The following is a 13,576-nucleotide window of genomic DNA, read 5'->3' as shown; positions in this document are numbered from 1 at the left end:
CCACTGCCTCCCCGCGTCAGGGTCGGCTGGTCCTCCGTTCTCAATGGGATTTGCCGACAAATCAAGGGTTGAGATGAACTTCGCCTGGCCTATGCGTTCCACTAGTTCACTGACTTGGGGCATAGGGAACGCATCAAACTGCGTCAGGGCATTTAATTTCCGAAAGTCCATGCACAGCCTCAAACTCCCATCTGGTTTCGCCACGGCCACTAAGGGGCTGCGCCATGGGCTACGGGATGGCGTGATGATCCCTTGCTCCAGCATCTTTTCTAGTTCCCTTCTAATAGGCTGGTACCTATGGTACAGGATTCTGTGCCATTTTTCACGTGCTACCTGACCCTCCTTGGTCATAATTTTGTGCTCCACGCCGGCTGCTCTCCCCGGCTTATCCGTGAAGACGTCCTTAAATTCTTCCACTAGGCCTTGCAATTGTCGTAATTGTGTAGCCTTCAACTGCCTCCCTACTGGGACTTGATCTCCCTCCTTGGGGTTCTCCGAGTTAACCCTGATTTGTACCCCAATTCGTCCGCCTCGGGTTCAGGAGAAATTAATATGCCCTCGGGCTTGTGCCACTCCTTAAGGAGGTTGATGTGATAGATCTGTCTCTCCCTTTTTGCCCCCGGGTGCAACACTTCATAGTCAACGGGGCCTACTCTCCTAACAACAGTAAACGGCCCCTGCCAACAAGTTAAAAACTTTCTGGTTGAGCTGGGTAGCAGCACGAGCACTTTCTGCCCCACTTTTAACTCCCGTTCCTTTGTATGGGCGTCATACCTTTCTTTCTGCTTGCTTTAGGCTTGTTCCAAATTGTCTTGGGCCATTGCCCTGACTACCCGGAGACGATCCTGCATATCTCGGACGTACTCGGAGGCTCCCCTGCCTGAATTTGGGTCTGCCTCCCACCCTTCCCTCACAACGTCTAACAGGCTGCGAGGCTGATGCTCAAATGTTAGTTTGAAGGGCGAGGAGGCCTGCGGGGCATCCCTGATTGCAAACTAGAGGTGGGACCATTAGGTTCCATTTCTTGGGTTCGATCTGGGTGCACCGGCGCAACATCCCTTTTAATGTACCATTAAAATGTTCTACCAACCCGTTTGTTTGGGGGTGGTACACTGCCGTCTTCAGGTGACAGATCTGTAGCACCTTGCACATAGCCCCCAGCACCAAGGACATAAAATTGGACCCCTGGTCTGTGATAATTTCCCTGGGGATTCCAAACTAGGCAACCAACTTCATTAACTCCTCTGCCGCCTTGGGCCCTGTGACGGCTCTTAGTGGAATAGCCTCTGGGAAGTGGGTCGTGTAGTCTATGAATACCAGCACGAACTGGTGTCCCACTACACTCTGGGGCAGCGGGCCGACTACATGTAAGGCCACCCTAGCGAATGGCTCTCGCACCACCGGCATCGGCCGTAAGGGCACCTTAGGGGGCTTATGGGTGCTCACTTTCTGGCAAAGCTCACAGGTTTTACAGTACTCTTCAACGTCCTCGTACATATGGGGCCAGAAACACCATCTAGCTAGACGAGCCTCCGTTTTGTGTTTTCCTAGATGTCCCCCAAGGGGGTTCCTGTGCACTAGGCGTAGAAGGGGTTGTCTATAGGGTCGGGGTATAACCAGTTGGGCTATCTCCTCTCCCTCGGCCCTACCCCGCTTGATCTGGTATAGCAACCTGTTCCTTATCTCCACCCAGGGAACCTGTTTTTCTTGTTTGGGGGAGTTTACCTGGTGGTCGGCTCTCGCTGAGTCGGCCTCTCGAAATGGCCACAGCTCCTCGTCACCCTCTTGGGCCTCGCGGAATTGACTGTTAGCCAAGGCCTCCACTTCCATGTCCTCTGGGGTCTCGATGTCAGTCCTCTCTCAGGCTTTCATGCCTATGGAGCACTGCTAGTACTTCAAATATTTCGAGCCAATCCCGACCCAAAATCATGGGGTACAGGATCCCTTTGTCTAGCCCCACTGGGTTTCTTCTATGGATCCCCTTCACTTGAACGTCTAGCAAACGCCTCTCAAAATAAGATTTTTGTTTGTGGAGGCATACCATTTGCACCCCGGCACACCATGGTGGTTGCTTCCAGTCGACCAAAGAGGGGCGCACTAGTGACTGGGCACATCCCGTGTCCACGACTGCTGTGATGGGACGGCCTTCGACCCATGCCCGCACTTCAGGTAAGGGTTGAACCTTAGCAGACCAGCTGTTGCCCACCCCGCACTCCATCGACTCTACTTCTGGGGTTTCCCCCGACCTTGGACGATTGTCAGGGAATTCTAGGTCCTTTGCAGGTCTGGACCAAAAACCCTGGGAGCAGTTCCGGGCGATACGCCCTTTTCGTCCACATAGGAAGCATGTCGGACGGGAAGGGCTCCTCTTCTGGCTCCCTTTGCTCTCCTTGTCCCTCTTCAGATTGTATCTTGCCCCCTCGTACCTCTGTCTTGGCACAGATCCCCCTGGGCCATATCGAACTGCTCAGCCAGCTGCCGGGCCTCCTGAGACGATGTCGGGCAGTGGCACCTCACCCACTTCCACGTGTCCTCATCCAGATCTGCTGTAAATTGCTCTAAGAGGATCTGGTCACATATTTCCTCTTTAGAGACAGCCTCTGTGTCACGGGGCGGGGCGCAGGGGCAGCCGTGATCCCTCTGGCACCCCTAACGTGCCAAGTAGGGCGACTCAGCAACCTCTGTCTCGCTCGCCACGTCTTTGATCTTAAATGGTTCTCTATGGGAGGCTGCCTAATTGTCCTCTTGGACACAGTGCCCAAGTGTCTCCCGTCCCCTGTCCTGAGTGTACTGCCCTGGTGCGCCCCAGCCTTATGGGCCACACATGCCTCCAACCACCCCTTTAGCGTGCCCCAGGCCTCACAGCTGTACCGGACGTTCTTGTGTTGTGTACTCACCCCTCCCGGGCTTCTGTTCCCCTCCCACCCTTCCTGGGCCTCTCTCCTATAAACTCTCTCGCAGAGTTTTTCCCAATACAAGCACCCGTCTCCTGGGGCCTCTCCGATATATGCGCCCCTCTCTTGGCCAGTCAACCGTACACGCAGCCCTGCCCGGGCTCCTGCCCACGCGCTCAGCCCTGTACGGCTTCTAACTGTGCGTTCAGCCCTATCCGGGCTCCTAGTCCCACGTTCATCTCCGTCGGGTCCCTATCTGCACATCCACCCCCCTCCAGGCTTACTCTCGCGCGCCTGCCCCTCTCCGGGACTTTGCGCGGTAGGAGACCAATTGCTCACTCTGGAGCCTCTTGTCCTGATCTGCCCTCCCTGGGGCCTGTGCCACGCTTCCCTGCCCTCTCTGGGGCCTGTGCTGCACTTCCCTGCCCTCTCTGGGGCCTGTGCCATGTTTCCCGCGCTTCCCTCCCCTCTCTGGGGCCTGTGCCGCGCTTCCCTGCCCTCTCTGGGGCCGCACTCGGGCTTCCCAAGGTTGGGGCTCAGGTGGCCTTAGCCTTACCTGGCCCCCAATCCCTTTCCTGGGTCGTACGCCCTACTGAGCAAAATACTGCCCTCACGGGCTGGGGTCTCAACACCCCTCACACTGTGCCTCTCTGGCACTCACCCGTTGTGCCTGCTAGGGTGCCAATTGCTGTGCTGCCCTGGCACCGCTTGCTGTGCCCTTACTGGGCACCAGGAACTCCCAGATTATTGGGGAGCTCCCGTGAGGCCTCCTCACACCCCTATAGCCTCACCCAGTCCTCCGGTATTCACACAAACAGCCCTACTGCAAAGCAAACTACTAGCCAACCAGCTCTAACTCAAAATAAGCCTACCGGCTATAATATAAGGGTCCAGGCCCAAACTGGCCCTCTTGCAAAGGCATCTCCGTCAGGATTCTCTCTGCCCTCACCATGCTGCGGCCCCTTAGGTGCTCAAGCTGCACTGCTCGTCTCTGCTCTGCTGGGCTCTTCTGCAGAGCTCCTGCACCTCAGGCTGCCAGAAGGGAACTACCGCTAGGCTTTGGCCTGGGCTGTTTATAAAGGCCTAGCCCTGCCCCTTTCTGGTCATGTGACCAGCCTGGTTGCTCCGGCAACCAACACCTGTGCTGCCTTAGGGAGCTTCAGCAGCCCTTATTCCTACTGTCAGTAGCAGGCACCCTAGTGCCCTGCTACACTCTGATCTGAGCCACTTATTCATCAGGTCTGCAAGGCTCTGCCATAATCCTCGAGGAGCCTTTGCCTCTCTTGGTTTCTTTCCTCGGAAGGCCTGGCAGTGCCTCTCTGGCGTTATGTCCAGCCTCCGCAATATTTCTGCCTTGACCTTGTCATAGTCCAGGGCGTCCACTCGGGTCATAGCCCTGTATGCCACCTGGGCCTGCCCAATTAACGGGACCCCCAGATGACCCACCCATTTTGCTTTCTTCATTCCTGCGGCTATGGCCGCCATTTCAAATGTCTCTAGAAAGGCCTCAGGGTTGTCCTCTTTGGACATTTTAGGCATCCTGAAAGCCCATGGGCCCCATCTGTGCCCACACCTGATGCTGGAGCAAATGCTGCTGGATACTTGTCTGTCTCATGGCCTGTTGCTGCTGTTGCTGCAGCACCTGGGCCATCAGGTTCATTGCCATCAGGTTCACCTGGGCCATCAGGTCCCCATCAGTCCAGGCTGGTGCTCCATCTGGACTACTTAGTACTGTTGGGGAAGCCGCTGCCGACTTCCCGGCCAATGCACCAGTGTCAGGGATAAGGCCTCCACTGCCTCCCTGCATCAGGGCCGCTTACCGGTTGCCAAGGAGCAGCTCACCTGGGATTGGGCGTTTTACACGCGCTTGCCTTTCCTGCCACGACTTTGATGGTAATATTAATTGGTTCACATGGTCTGGCGCGTGTCGTCCAAAAATGAGACTCCTCGGCATCCGCGGGTCCCGCGTCAATGAGGGCTCCGCCGCCCCTACACCCTCGCCCATTCCACTGGGAGGTGGCCGGCTATCTGGCCAGGCCACGTGTCCGTAGATCACCCCAGATCGTCCATAAAAGAAAAGGCAAAGGTAAACACAAATGCTATGGACAGGAGTTCTCTGGATTGAAGTGACTGCTTTGACCTTCAGCAGCTGTCCTCCGATATCCTCCTGTATGTCGTGGGGTTGAAACCCCTTCTCTAACTCTCAGTGAGATCCTCTGGGTTCGTTAGGGCTCTGCCCTTTCCTACAGGAGCTACGGGTTTCCCAGACAGTGATTGCCCTTATATTCCAGTTTATACGGTACCCGGCTTCTGCTGGGTTCCAGCCACTCCCGGGAGGCACCAAACAGTTCATGGCCCTGCGAGGCCAGCTGCCCGGGCTCAAAAACCCAGCTGGGGCTTACCCTTCCTCCAAAGGGTCCTGCCAAGTTTGAGGACGGCTCGCATCCGCTGGAATGTGCTCCGGCCAGCTTCAGCTTCTCCGCTGCCTTCTTCCGGTTCCACCACCCCATTTCTGGCCGGCTCCGGCATCTCTTTTATGCCGGCCCTTGCCATGCCAGTGCCTCCCTTCTCCGTGCACCTGAAAAGGTGAGGTCCCGCCCGGCGTCTTGGGCCTGTGGGCGTGTGATTAGCGGGTTTGCACCTGGGTACGGAGCCCCGGAGCCTGCCAGCTCCTTCTCTCCCTCACAGCAGGTTAGGGTATTATGTCTTGTGTCATGTCAGGATAGACAGCAGTTTTACAAAGAGTTTAAATTATGGATTGTATAGGATGGCTTGGATAGGGATGATCCTGCTTCAGGTAGTGGTTTGTGCTAGATGACCTCTGGAGGTCCATTTCAACCCTATTTCTCTATGATTTCTTTGCTACTGAGACATTTTTAAATTTTGGCTTTCAGGCTGACTTCTGTTCAAAGTGATCCACGTGAAACCTACTGCATCAGCCATTTTATAAAAGAGAATATGGCTAGATTCTGAAAACCCTTGACAATACAAAAAGGCCCATTGTTTGAATAAAGTTGTACATTATCCTTACATAGCATAGAGTGCTTTTACAGAGAGTTTGTCTTGCCCAATTCAAACAGCAACTCAGGGGCAGAGACAGCCTGGAGCCAGAGTTAAATTCTGTCCTCACTTAAATCAATGGTGATGCTTCCATTGACTTTTAGAGACAGACAGGATTTCTCTCCATATCTTCTGAATCCCAGCCCCACATGTCATCCAATGGATAACAGCTCCTTCCTTGCCACTTGTGATGAAGGCTCAGTAACTTCTCACACACATAGGTTGTAATCAGGTATAGATGCATTTTGTGTGCATGGGGAAATTGTGTTAGCAATCTGAAGCCAAGATTTTGCACTCCTTACTCCTTAGATTAAGTATCACCTAACTGGACAAGTAGTCCCACTGATTTTCTCAATTCTTCACCATAAATAGGCATATCACTATAGTATACTATGTATTAAAATGCTTTGTGTTTGAAAATGAACTGGAAACATTTGAAGTGTTTGCTACCTTTCTGCTTCCTTTACGTAGAAATGTCTCAATTAATGTAGTCTGCTTACTAAAATATGGGAAATGTTTGTGTTATGGTTCAGCTTCAAAGCCAACTAAAGTCAAGAGGGTCTTTCATTAGCTATGCTGGGTTTCATATCTGGCCATTGAAAATATGTAAAATTGGCTTGATTTTCATATTTATGTAGCATTGACTCCTCATCCTGACTTGAAGCAGGTGTTGTGGGTAGGTCGTACTTCTGAGGATCAAGTCAAATTCGTATTATTTATAAAAGAGAAACCAGTGTAGCAGGCCAGATTTAGGTCCTGGACAAGCATGGTTTGAAATACCTTTAAGAGTGCCAAATAGCAGGAGAACACATGTGCATGGCTAAAGTAGCACTTCAAAAGTAGCCAAAGCACTTTAAAAAATACCCGCTAAAAATGAGGACTCTTTGAATTGCTTCTTTTTGAAGCACTTCCTAAAATGTTTGTATGCTCCAGGAGGCAGGAAGCAGGGTTGACAGTCCATGAGCACTCTCCTGTATGCACTCTCCTGTATGCTGTTTTTGGGACCTCTTGGGACCATAGGGCAAGAGGCATGCATAGAATCTTATTGTGAAGAGCAGTACTGCTGTTTGTCTTCATGGCCATTTTGTAATGCTTCAGTAGGTTGGGGTGGAAGGACCATGTATCTGTATAGCACTGGATTTTAAGCACTCAGGGACTTGTAGCACTTTAAAGGCTAAGACAGAAGTTACATTTGTTGTGTGATCAGCCCCTTGAAGGTGCTCTACAGTCATGTCCTTACAGAAGCGCATGGCTGCAGGGTACTTTAAAAGTCCCCAATCCCACAACAAATTAACCATCATGATATGATGGTTCAGAAGAAGGTGCTCCAAAGTGCAAGAGAAGCTGCAGACACACTGCTCCTCAGATGGGTCAGCTCCAAAGCAGAGCTCTAATTTCCCCCACCCTTCTGACTCAATAGCGAAAATCTGTCAGCTTTCTGAAATGCCATGAGTTGGACTGGGGAGCTTCACATTTGTCAGCAAAATGCTTGACTAGCTGTGGCCTTAGTATTTAACATTCTCTTCTCTGGTAGCATCAAAATAATTTCTCATGGGCCTCTGAGCAGAACAAAAGCCAACTAGTATTAGTTCAGAATTCTGTCTTCTATGTTGGTGCTGTATTTTGCAAATATTTGATTAAAAACATCCTGGTGATAAGTGCTGCAACTCCTACTGATGTCAGTGCCTGGTGAAGAGATTGTTCAGGTCCATATTTCATAGATTTCATAGATTTTAGGGTCAGAAGGGACCTATTAGAGCATCAAGTCCAACCCCCTGCCCTAGGCAGGAAGGAGTGTTGGGGTCAGATGACCCCAGCCAGATTTTTGTCCAATCTCCTCTTAAATACCTCCAAGGAAGGGTACAGCATCACCTCCCTTGGAAGCATAGTCCATATTTTGGCAACCTGCACTGTAAAGAATTTTTTCCTTATGTCCAGTCTAAATTTGCTGTCTTTCAGTTTGTGGCCATTGTTTCTAGTTACCTCAATAGGCGCTCTGGTAAACATCGTATCCCCTATTTCCTGCTGTCCCCCCAGTGAGTTTGTAGATGGCCAGAAGATCACTTATCAACCTTCTCTTGCGGAGGCTGAAGAGATTCAGGTCCCTCAACTATTATTAAAAGCTAAAAGTCTGATACTACATCACAGTAATCATTGGGAGTGTGACCATCTTGCTTTGAATATCCGTTCCTGTGCTGCCTTGGCGCAGGTACCTGGTGGTAGGTGTGGTGAGGCTTCATTCAATCTCTGAAAGGGGCCTCAGTCACCCCAGGGAATACCCCAGAACTTGCCTGCCATGACTTTGAATGTACCTTCAGTGTTGGGGTTCCCTGTTGGAGGTCCCTCAGGATTAAACACTCCTCCTGATGGATATTTTTGGGGCTCCACCTCCCCTACACCTCATCCATGCACCAACCTCTGATGGACCACCTGATTTCAATACGGTTGACCCTCCGGTCCTGATGGTCTTTACTTCTCATGCCCCTTTGGTATCAGTTCCTAATCTTTTCTTCTTTCCTGTGGGTCACAGGTCTGCTGTGGGTTCACCCCTTTGAGGGTACCTCTCCTGCTGTGTCAGCTGCTTGTTGATTCTCATGGGCAGCCCATGTATCAGGGTGGTACCCTGATCCCCTCACTATACCAATAAAGGAGAAAATAAGGACAAAATAGGAAAACCACAAAGGAATACGCACAGGCAAGAAAGATATGAAACAGGAATACACAAAGAAAAGAAGGCAGCTAAAGAAAAAGGGGAGATCAAGCTAAATTGCCTTTGCTCCCATCCGGCCTTAGAGCCTGTGTCTGCCTGTGTCTCCTGATGCTGCTCTGCTCTCCACTTTCCCTGAGGGCTTCCTCTATCCCTTCCCTGATCAGCTCCTCTCCGGTGCTCTGGGGCTGTGGGTGTCTGGTGGGGAGAGCCTCTGTCATCCCCTGTACTCTTCCCAGAGCGGAATTTTCTCCTGCATGTTAGTGCTGCCCATGACCAGCATGGAGGAGTGGTATAATTGCTGCTGCCTGAGATGCTTTTCCCTAGGCGGAGTCTTCCTTCGCACGCTGGCGCTGCCTGCCACCAGTGTGGAGAGCCTCTGCAGCCTCCACTGCTTCTCTCGCTCTCTGCTCCTGCTGGCTTGTGTCCACTTTTATTCCAGCCAGCCAGCAATCACTCGTGATATCACCTGCCAATCCCAGCTGTATATAAGTGCAGCTGATGAACTGTGCAGGCTTCTCTCTTTGGCATTGTTCGTCCTGCATCTGGATTCCTAAAGTGGGTGAGTAACTCTTGATTTTGGGGTCTTTCTTCTGTGGGTGTGTAGCCTGCATCCTGGGTCCCCCTATGGACCCCTGTGATTGTACCCCTGGGACAGGGAGAATTGCCATTGGATTAAGCAAAAGCAAGTTTGGACTCAAATGGAGTGAATGGGAAAGCTGAATGAAACTTTTCTTTGCTGAGAGTACAGACATTTGATTTTTTGCTTTCCTCTTATCTTCAGAGCCATGCATCATGTTGATAATCTGTGTTGCATAATCCAGTGCTTGTGTGTTTTTTCTAACTGTTCTTCTCCCCTCTGTTTTTGCAGTGATTTTTTCCCTATCTTCCATCTGCTAAAAGGCAGACGTGGGATTTTATCAGCACCTTAATCAAGAATACTTCACTGAATGGGATGCTTTAAAGCAAGGCTACTACTTGGGGTTTTTGTTTGTATGTTTTGGTTTGTTTTTGTTCTTTGTTTCTCTCCCACATTATGACTTTACAAAATAGCTTTCAACCTGAAGGATCCCAAAGCTTCTTAGCAGCTATTATTCAAGTCACAGACAAGGATCACATCGTCCACAAATAGAGGAGATTCACAACACGCTGCTGTGTTACTCAGCATCACAGGGTGGGCAGTTTAAGAACTTATTGTCCAGCTGAAACTTCAGGAAAAATTTAAGAAGGCAAAAATGTAATTAATTGAATTGGAATTTGGCCAAGACAGAAGCTTTAATACGTTTGTAACCCGGGCGGTACTCCAAGAGGTATCCCTTCTCCAATTGAAGGGATCAAAGCAGGTGCACAAGTGCTGTGGGAGGTGTAGGGACTGTCCTCCCCCTGTAGAGCAGAGCCAGACCACCAATGAGGACTTAACCATATACCTTTTAATACTGGGAACAGAACAGGCATAAATCAGAGGGTACAGTGGACACTACAATGCCCCAAGGGGGCAGGATTCAACAAAGGTTAGACACTTACGATCACTTACCAAAAAAAAGGGGTAACAAAATATAAAACACAAACAGCAGAACAAACAATACAGATTGGTGAAATATAAAAAGGCGCAAAATGACAAGGAAATATAGGGCCTCAGTACCTGGAGGTGGAGAAAGGAAACACAATGGCCCCTTTCCACTGCAAGGAGACTTGCTTCTTGTTATTTCACTCACCCAAGTCACCTCAGCTGGGACTTGAACCAGATCCCCTGTGTGGTAGGCAGGAATACTGCCACACAGCCACCACTGGTGGCACTGCTCTAGGCTGCTAAGAGTCTTGACCTTCCTGGTGCCCCGGCCTCATGTCAAGCTGCCTGACCTCTCATTAGAGGAGCTGGAAGGAGAGCTGGGAACCTCTCAGGTCACTGCTCAGATCCTTCCTGGAGCTGGGGAGCCTCTCCTGCTGGCTGCAGCCTCTCCTGGGGGGTCCTGGAGCCCAGTGGGGAGCCTCTCCTGCCGGCCGCATGCGTGCTGCTGAGGGTCCCACTGCTGCCTGCAGGCCCTGCTCTTTCAGGGCAGTGCTTCTGCCCCACTGGCTCAGTTCTTGCCAGCTCTGTGAATCCCCTTCCTTGTTGTCCCTCACTGGTCTCTCTCCTGAGTCAGTCCATGCTGCCCCTTTTATCCCCCTCCAGCTGACCCAAGGGGCTAATTGGGACACGGGGGGGGCTGAGTCTCTGGGGCCTGATTGGTGCGGAAAGGGAATCCCAAGTCCTCCAATCATCTTTTGCCCTTTCAAAACCCCTAGGCTAGGTCACTGCCAGCTAGCCCGTCACATGTTATATTTTCTTTTTTCCATTTCAGAGCAGCTTCATGGATATGGGCAACAATACTATAACCCTGCCACCCATTCTCTTCAGGGCTTGTTCCTCCATTCAGCATAATTCAGTCATGATAGTATCCAGCCATCCAGTCAATGGTCAGTCTCCAGGTTGTGTGTGCATGATTTTCTTTGCCATTCTGTCACCTGTTTGTCTCCCACTGTGTCCCCTCCACCATAATTTTTTCAATTATAGGCAGTCTAATGCCTTTATTTCACATTCTGCTTTCTTTCCAGATCCTTTATTTGTCTCAGAATCACTCCATTTCAGACCTGCCTTCTTTCCAAGAGCTCTCATCTCTACTGCCTCCAGGCTTTTGATGTTCATGTTATTTAAAGCTGCTATTTCCAGTCCACAGAGTAATACTGTTATCACTGTTTTGATAAATATGCATTTTGTTACCAAACAGAATGTTTTTATTGGTACATAATTTCATCATTTTGTGTGCAGGTCCTACAGCCAATGCACATCTCCATTTTAACTTGTTTTTGATGATACTGTCAACACTGATTGGTCTGCCAAGGTACACAAAAATCTATTTGTTCTATGGCTTCAAAGATGCTGCATGTCAACACTTTGTCTGCTGCCCCTTTTCCAGCTATAACTGCTTTGTTTCTTGACATTTCATGTCAGGCCACATCAAGCACACTGATATTACAAGGTAGTAAAGGGTATCAGCATTAATTCAAACATGCTGGCCAGGGCTGAAATAGACATATAACCATAAATTTTGATGATACAATGTCATGTTCTACAACTTACTTATAATGTCCCGTTTAACCACAGGATGACAAACTATGATACTTCATGTCTCTTTCTCTTTCATCAAACTTTATCTTGAAGCACTTGCTTAATTTTCTATTTATTCTTACAAAACCACAGGCATTTGTATACATAGCTTTTATTGTTGCAGTAATCTTATTTGGAATTGTCATATCATTTTGTTTCACTCCAGACTGAATTATATGACCTTATGCTGTAAATTGCTGTTTTCACTTTTTCACATTCACTTACGGCATGATTGCTTTTGGCATGACAAACTTATGCATAGTTGGATTAGCAGGATCTCCTTTCTTCAAGATGAGTACGACTCTTGCCTTTAATCTGTTAGCTGATATTTATTCCCACATCTTCTTGTATAGTTTTTTCTGATGTTTTGATGACACTTGTCCTGCCAGTTTTTAATAGCTAGAGCCTGGACACATGACACTTGCTCTGATGTAAATTACACCAGGCGCTGGATTGGACAGACAGAAAGATGTCCAGGAGTAGTTGCTCACAGTGAGTAGTATTACAGTGCCTTGACACGGCCAATACGGCTACAGCCTGGATAACTGACACATGGAAGATACTGAATTTTAGCTGATTTTAAAAAAATGAAATCTTCATAATTTCCCAAGCAGAAAACATCTTTCACCATCTGAGACCTGAAATACTGCTTCTGCCTTTGTCAAAGGTAATTTGCATCATCACAGCCTCACAGGAGCGCTGAGAGACTCTTCCAGCTAAGAACTGCCTGCCCAGAGGAGTTTTCCATCTATTGACTCCTCTGTGAAATCCTATGAAATATGAACTTTCATTTCTTCCCAGGAGAACTTTTACAATCTTTTTTCAAATGCCTGATAAAGGGTGTTTGTGCCTGAAAGCTTGCAATTAAAGACATTTTTTTGCAAAAATCTTGTTGGTCTAATAAAAGAGATCACCTCTACCATGAGCCCTGATCGCTTTTTCCTCTAGACCAGTGGTCTCCAAACTTTTTTGATCCCTATCAGTAAAAAATTTTTGAGCATGCACACCCAATATATGTATATTTATATTCGTGCACCCCTATCAGTAAAACATTTTTGAGCACGCACCCCCAATATATAAATACACATATAAATAGAAGTTCTAATATTTTCTTCCTGCACCCCAATGGATCGTCTTGAACATCCCCTGGGGTGTGCGCACCCCACTTTGGAGACCACTGCTCTAGACCTATATGGTTACAACCTGGATACTTGACACCAGGTGGCAGGTGAACAGATCATAGCAAACATAAAGCTTATAGCATTGTAGCTACTAGTATCATTTTACTCTTGATTTTTCCCAGAGTAATTATATACCACCTTCAAGTAAACTATGCTGGTGTAGCCTTGTGAATTATGTGTTTGCTCCTTGTTCACACAGATGTAAAACTAATTACAAATGTAATGGGTCCATGTCCAAAACTGATACATTTTGTTTTGAAAGAGTTGTGCAAAAATCTAGCTTGGTAGCTTTTCCTGTGTGTTCAGATGCAGCTTTTCATGAGGAAGCCCGATGCTTCATATGACAAACAGCACACCTAGCTTTTAATACTCATGCCTTTTATATAATGTTCAGGTACAGAATCCTTAGAATAGAAAATGTTCCTCATCAGTCCTCAGGACTCTTCTGTTTATTCACGCTAAGATTTCCAAACCCTTTTTGAGATCAATGGCCTGGATACAAAGAGTATGTCTTAGTATTATGATAGTACTGTGGACAATATAGGAATTGTCATACTGGATAGGTTCAGTGGTTCATTTGGTCTAG

General features: G+C 48.7%; 1 long non-coding RNA gene across 1 annotated transcript in view; it reads left to right on the top strand.

Annotated features, from left to right (window-relative positions):
- The window catches only part of LOC149871653 (uncharacterized), a 33,822-nt gene extending 20,500 nt beyond the window's left edge, over positions 1-13,322 (top strand). Inside the window, exons 4-6 of the long non-coding RNA XR_016440283.1 lie at positions 9,533-9,654; positions 11,004-11,118; positions 11,257-13,322. This is a non-coding gene — a long non-coding RNA (uncharacterized LOC149871653). The remainder of the gene's footprint in view (positions 1-9,532; positions 9,655-11,003; positions 11,119-11,256) is intronic.
- Positions 13,323-13,576: the final 254 nt, after the last annotated feature.

Source organism: Crocodylus siamensis, chromosome 2 (assembly GCF_052110815.1).
Source record: "Crocodylus siamensis isolate JL-2025a chromosome 2, ASM5211081v1, whole genome shotgun sequence".
NCBI classification, from domain to species: domain Eukaryota; kingdom Metazoa; phylum Chordata; order Crocodylia; family Crocodylidae; genus Crocodylus; species Crocodylus siamensis.
Note: the sequence above shows the minus strand (reverse complement) of the source record. Positions and strands in the feature narration are given on the sequence as shown.